We start from the raw sequence: 7534 nt of genomic DNA, 5'->3' as shown, positions 1-7534 counted from the left end.
GGCTGAAGGAGAGTTTCCTGGCAAGGGAGCAACTTGGCAGGGCGGTTATACCTGCAGTCCAATGCCAAGGGAACCTTAAGGGTCAGGCACGGTGAGCATGAGAGTTTCTCTTCCCTTTCCCCCACTCCCACTTCCCCTCTTTCTCCCTCTACCCACAAGGTTCCAAAGACTTATTTATTCTAAACAATTTGTGGGAAATCTTACACCCTCATGGCATGAAACTTGGCTGGTCTCAGGGTAAGGCTTTTGGGGGACATGTGTGTGAGATTACTCCCTGGATCACCAAACCAACCTGGTCCCAAATCTAGGTCCTGGCCTCTAGAGCTCAGGTGAGAGATTAAAAAAAATGTATTTCCCCTGCAATTTTTCCATTCTTTTGGCCCTTCACCAGTGCCTTAGGTCTTTTGAAGAAGTGGGAACTCCGCTGGAGGCCTTAGATACATCCCCAGGCAGCAGACAGTTCATCTAGGGCAACTCTGGGGGATGGGGGGGAGTCAGATACCGCTCCTAAAGTCCCTGCTGAAAGCCTCTCTCTGCTTTTCCTTTGTCCTGCTGGATCTGTTAATTGCCCTATTCAACCTTTGCCAGCAGTTTCCACAACCCCCCCCCCCCCCCCCCCCCCCCGCCCCTCACCCCACCCCTGTATCCAGTTTCTGAGCTATCTGGTATCCTGCTGAATATAACCTCCCTTTATCCAGTACATGTCCTGCCAGGGGCACCCCGTGTGTGGACCCCGTATTCTTCTCAAGAACTCAAAAATCTGTGCACCACCATTAAGGAGGATATTGTTAAGGTGCCTTGGACCAAATTGATTCTGTACACTATTTCTCTATCGCTTAACACTCCCCATGATTGGTGGGATGTTGATCAGACTGTCCTGCCAGGCTCTCTTCTCTTTCAGTGGGAGGTTTTTTAAGAGATGAGTGCTGGAAGGCTGACCACTGCAGTAATGCAGGCTCCTGTGCCCCGCCAACTTGGACTTTAGATCACCTGCTGGGGGAGGGAGTAGATAGAGATCCACACTCCCTGTTGCAACAACTAGCAATGGTTTCTTTTCTCAAGTCCTGAGCTAATCACTCCAGGGAAAGGCTAACACCTGGCCCTCTGGTGCATCTCCAACTTCCCTGCACCAGAATGCAACAGAGCTTTTTCCTGAATTTGTTCAAAGAGTCAAAGAAAGTATCAAGCGCAAAATCTCAGAACTCATTATTCAGCATGAGATGGTACACCAATTGGTCTGGGATGGAATGACTCCTGAATGTATGTGTGCCTGCAAGGGCTTGTGACATGCTCATTATAAGGATTGACTCATAAAAACAAAAGATGTAGACTCATCCTCCTTCCATGCTGCAGCAATAGCTGTCACCTTGCAGGATGATTGCATGAGCAGCCCTTGCTGCTTTATATGCGGTGAGTTAGGTCACTGGAGAAAAAATTGTCCCAAGAAGGACTCCCCCTCCAGGAGATCCCTCCAAACCTAATACCCTCTTCCCTCAATGTCAGAAGGGACATCAGTGGAAAAAGGATTGTAAGTCCAATACCCACAAAGATGGGTCCCTTCTGAAGTATTTAGCACTCCCACCTTTCTTGTTCCCACCAAAAATTTTCTGGACTGTCCCAATAGTCCAGAACTCCCACTGATTTCCATGTCAGATAAGAAAATTCTAGCTGTATCAGAACTAAGAAAGTTAATTAAGGAAAAAAAAAGGTACAATCTGATGTTTACAAATGTTGTCATTGTTTATTTTACCAGCTTTATATTATCAAAAGCATTTTCTTGACCAATTTTTAACAAGCAGGAAACAGCTGGTCGGGCTGGGAAATGGAGGGCAACGTTCCCAATCAGTCAACAGGGCTAACTTTGCCCTGGGGACTACCCTTCCTTTCCCGGTCCATCAGTTTTCTTCCTGTCATTCTTGAAGGGTCAGACCAATTGATCAACTGTATACGTGTGTACATGTACATGTGATATTTGTAGTCAGTCTGTTGTCTCTTTCTATCTGTCTGTGTGGAGTACTCGAATGTTAGAGTCAGGTTAAAATCAGAAGTAGAAATCCTTAGAAATAGGTAAGCAGCATCATCACAAGAGGTCACAGTGATATGCAACCCAGCAATATTAAAGGTCTAAGTGTTTTTGAAACTTGTTATACCAGATTTAAACAAAGATTTCTCATCAGAATGTTGAGTCTACAGAGAAATCGAAATTCTCAATCTAAATTTCTTATTGGAAAAACATTAGTGGTTATTAACAGTTGAAATTCTTTTCAACTTCAGAATCCGTACTATTTAGGAAGAGCTGCAGAACTAGAGTTTGAAACTAAAGTGAAATGAGTTCAAAGAATGCAAGACTTTATCTTAAAAGTCTCAGCCAATTTTAATGTAAAAATTAGACTGTTTTACAAACAACAGAGGTACAGAAGCCACCAAAAACAAAGTTTTCTCATGTTTTTATAAACGTTGGCAGTTCAAGTGTTTTGCTAATATCAAAGTTTGGGGAAAACCAAGGGACTTTTTTTTCCCTTTATTTTATTTTATTTTATTTTTTTTTAAAGTTGTAGATTTACAATTTTTTGTGCTTTGGTTTCAATTGTACAATGTTCAGATACCCATCCCTCCACCAGTGCCCATTTTCCACCACCATGGATAATATCCCTCCCACCCCCATCCCCCCATCCCCCCTGTCTCTGTGGCAGGGCAATCCCCTGTGTTCTCTCTCTCCTTTTGGGTGTTGTGGTCTGCAAAAGAGGCATTGAGTGGCAAACATGTTCAGTCCATAGTCTACTTTTGACATGCATCTCCCCTCCTGGGAGGATCCTCCAAACATCCTTTATTTGGTGCTCCCTTCTCTATCTGAACTGCCCTTTCCTCTAGGATATCCGGCTGGCCTCTAAGTTATGGAGTAATCCTCCGGGTGCTGATCTCAGCTATTCTTGGGTATTAATCTCATACTTTGCTACTTTATATCCCCCAGATGAATGCAATCTTTCTATGTCTATCCCTCTCTTTCTGACTCATTTCGCTTAGCATGATACTTTCCATATTGTACCACTTGTATGTAAATGTCATGACTTCATCTTTTCTAAGAGCTACATAGTACTCCATTGTGTAGATGTACCAAAGTTTCTTTAACCAGTCATCTGTTCTTGGGCATTCAGGTTTCTTCCAGTTTCTGGCTATTGTAAAGAGTGCTGCAATGAACAAACAAGTGCAGATGTCACTTCGACTATACATTTTTGCCTCTCTGGGATATATTCCCAGGAGTGGTATTGCTGGGTCAAATGGGAGCTCAATTTCTAATTTTTTGAGAATCGTCCATACTGTTTTCCAGAAGGGCTGAACCAGTGGACATTCCCACCAACAGTGAAGGAGTGTCCAAGGGACTTTTTCTGTGCCTGAATACTTGTTTGTATATTGTGGAATTGTTAAAGTATATGGTGTAGAAAGCTCATGATTTGAAATAACTAAGGTATGAGAAATACTGAAATTAACCAAAGAAAATTTTCTCATGTTTCATGAAAATTGGTTCAAAGGTTTTCTTATGCTGATAAGTCTAGATAGATAAATATATATATAGATAGATAGATAAATAGAAAGATAGATATAGATAGATATATAGATATTTGTTTGTATCTGCATTGGATTATTAGAACGTGAGAAGAAATAATTGTGGTACCTAAAAACAGGTTCAAAGAATAATGACTTAATTTAAAACATAAGTTTCTAGAGTTATAAAGTTGGTTGCAAAACATCCTACCAGTGTTTTATTTGATCTCTGAGACTTCAGGTAGCTAAGGTTTGTAGAGCAATTTAGCAAAGATTTATAACAGGCTGGAGCGATAGCACAGCGGTAGGACGTTCGCCTTACAAGTGGCCAACATGGCCAACCCGAGTTTGATTCCTCCGCCCCTCTTGGAGAGCCTGGCAAGCTACCGAGAGTATTCGATATGCCAAACACAGTAACAACAAAGTCTCCAATGGAGACATTACTGGGCCCACTCGAGCAAATCGACGATCAACGGGAGGGCCTTTACCTTTACCTTATAATGGGTTAATCTTAGATGTCAGCCTGCTATTCTGAAGTCATAATATTGTACCTTGATAAGTGCTGTAAAGATAACAAGCTTTTCTGCTAGAATTTCAGACTAGCTTTTTTTTTAAAAAAAAAAAAATGAGTCACTTTTGACATCTGCAGCACTGCAGACACTTTTGCAGCACTGTTTACAATAGCTAGAATCTGGAAAAAACCTGAGTGCCCGAAAACAGATGACTGGTTAAAGAAACTTTGGGGGGGCCGGAGCGATAGCACAGCGGGTAGGGTGTTTGCCTTGCACGGAGTCGACCCGGGTTCGATCCCTGGTATCCCATATGGTCCCCCAAGCACTGCCAGTAGTAATTCCTGAGTGCAAAGCCAGGAGTAACCCCTGAGCATTGCTGGGTGTGGCCCCAAAAGCAAATAAATAAATAAATAAATAAACTTTGGTACATCTACACAATGGAGTACTATGTAGCTGTTAGAAAAGATGAAGTCATGAAATTTACATACAAGTGGTACTACATGGAAAGTATCATGCTAAGTGAAATGACTCAGAAAGAAAGGGGCAGACATAGAAAGATTGCATTCATCTGGGGAATATAAAGTAACAAAATAGGAAACTAACACCCAAGAATAGCTGAGATTAGTACCAGGAGGTTTACTCCATGGCTTGAAGGACAGCTGCACAAGCTAGGGGAAAAGGTAGCTCAAATAGAGAAGGGAGCACCAAATAAAGGGTGTTGGGAGGATCCGCCCAGGATGGGAAATGCATTTTGAAAGTAGACTATGGACCGAACATGATTGCCACTTAATTCCTCTTTTGGATTCCACAGCATCCAAGGGGAGAGAGAGAACAAGGGGGAATGCCCTGCCACAGAGGCAGGGTGGTATTGGGGGGATGGGAGGGTGGGAGGGATACTGGGATTAGTGGTGGTGGAGAATGGCACTGGTGGAGGGATGGGTACTTGATCATTGTATAACTGAAACCCAAGCACAAAAATTTGTAAATCAACAACTGTACCTCATGGTGTTTCACTAATAAAAATTAAAAATAAAAATATCAAAGCCACACTAAAAAAAATTAACAGTGAGTCACTTTAAAATCCAGGTGACTCAGAACAGCCCCTTTGGGTTTAGTAGTTTCTGAGACTGGAGACTTGCATGGAAAATGTGGGAAACTAACTAGTCAACTTTTACTGGCTATATTGTTGATTAGTCTGTCCAGTATGTAAAAATGCATGCTATTATTATGATAACTTTATTTTATGCAAAGCTTTGTCACCAGGTTTCAACCCAGTTCTGACCTTCAGAGAACTTTGTACAAAAGTGTGAAATCTTTAGTGTTTCATAGTAATCTATGAGTGTTTTAATCTTTTTATATCTGTGTTTTCCTAGAAATAAGAATCGTAAAGATGTCTCCTGGTTAATTTCTAATGTGAAGTGATCTTTTGCCAAGTGAATATGTGTTGTAAGAACTTTAATTGTGAACATCTTTAAAGCTTTTTGAATATGAGACTGGAGTGAGAGTACAGCGGGTAGAGTGCTTGCCTTGCATGCAGGCAACTCGGATTCGATTCCCAGCATCCCATATGGTCCCCTGAGCACCACAGGAGTAATTCCTGAGTGCAGAGCCAGGAGTAACCCCTGTGCATCGCTGGGTGTGACCCAAAAAGCAAAAATAAATAAATAAATAAAGCTTTTTGAATATCTATAGAACTTATATACTTTTGAAATAGCATTGCATAATACAGTTTTGTCATGTTAAATGAGATGATTAGCAACTTGTGTCCAAACTTGGGAGATCATGCTGTACTAAGTTCAGTAAAATAAGGAGCTTAAAACTTGTGGGATTCCCAGGAGGGGAGATGCATGTCAAAAGTAGACTATGGACTGAACATGTTTGCCACTCAATGCCTCTTTTGCAGACCACAACACCCAAAAGGAGAGAGAGAACACAGGGGATTGCCCTGCCACAGAGACGGGGGGATGGGGGGATGGGGGTGGGAGGGATATTATCCATGGTGGTGGAAAATGGGCACTGGTGGAGGGATGGGTATCTGATCATTGTATAATTGAAACCAAAGCACAAAAAATTGTAAATCTACAACTTTAAAAAAAATAAAATAAAATAAAGGGGAAAAAAAAAAAAAAAAAAAAAACTTGTGGGATGTGGCTATAGAAGTCTACATGTATGTTTTAAGTAAGAAACATAATGGATGGAGATATCATCAGTGGGTAAATGGAAGGGAATCCTGTTAAAGTGAAGTTGATTTTGAAATGGAAAAAGTTACAGGACAGAATGAATGTAAAAGAATGTGTAGAAGTTTGAAGTTGTGTTTTAACTAAAAGAAATGATCAAACAGTATTGTTATAAGAAATGCTTTAAATTACAGGATTGTTCTAGTACCTTTTGGCAAGATCTATGGAAAGATATTGGATAGATTATCTGGACTCCCGGTACAGTGATCTTAGATAATAGAATTCTTTAAAACATTGCAGGAAATAAAGGATTTTAAACATGGGATTAAATGAATTAGAATGTTAAACTGTACACTGGACTCCTGGTACACTGCTCTTAGATAATGGGAAGACATAGTTTTCAACAAGGGATTGAATAAATTAAACATGATAATAAACTGTATGCTTTAATCTCTACAGATCTTAACTTCTTTTGACTAGGATCTACTGCAAATGGGTGTAGGATTATATCTTCAGGAACCCAATGAATCCATTGCCTGGGACCCAGTAAAAACTAAGGTAGCATGAGATTTCACCTCTTATGCAGGAAGGGTCAATGCCCCTTTGTCAGAATGAAGCAGCTCCAGAAGTTGGAACTTCAAGCATTTTCCCCTTAAAGATTTAAGGTGGTAAAATCTCTAGGGGGGAATATGATATAGGTAGTAGGCAGGCAGATAGGGAAGACCTCCTCCCAAGGCAATGGCAAAAGCCAACCTTGCAGAAAACAGAAAAAAAAATCCAGGAACTAAGACCTGATAAGACCTCACCTATCTACTGCAACAGACCCAGAGAAGCTCCTGCAGAAACAACAGGTCAGGAAAGGAATTTCAAAGACCATCACCACTCCCAACCCACTGGTAACCTCCTTAGCAATTTACCTAGCTAGTGGCCCCATATGGGGGCAGGTTGGAGAAACCCTATAAAGGCCACCTTGAACAAAGGGAGTACTGGGACATTTCAATCAGCTGAAAAACAGCCCTTTGACCCTGTAGCATAACAGAGGGAGCTGCCCCCCTCCCTCCTTTTTTTATTTCTTTCTTTCCCTCCTCCTTTTCTTCCCTGAAACAGATAAGAGCTGAGAAAATCACATCCTTGTGCTGACTCAGTTTCATCACTGTTCCACCCCCTTCAGTAAACCCTGTTTTTTTTTCCTTAACTACCATTGTCCCCTAACTTACTCTCTACAGTTCAGATGAACTCACCTGGCTCCTGGCTCCTGCCCAGAACCCGACAGAAGCGTGCAATTTTCCTGCCTCTCTTGGC

This window comes from Sorex fumeus, unplaced genomic scaffold (assembly GCF_029834395.1).
Source record: "Sorex fumeus unplaced genomic scaffold, SorFum_2.1 ptg000037l, whole genome shotgun sequence".
In the NCBI taxonomy this organism is placed as follows: domain Eukaryota; kingdom Metazoa; phylum Chordata; class Mammalia; order Eulipotyphla; family Soricidae; genus Sorex; species Sorex fumeus.
This window is presented reverse-complemented; position numbering follows the sequence as displayed.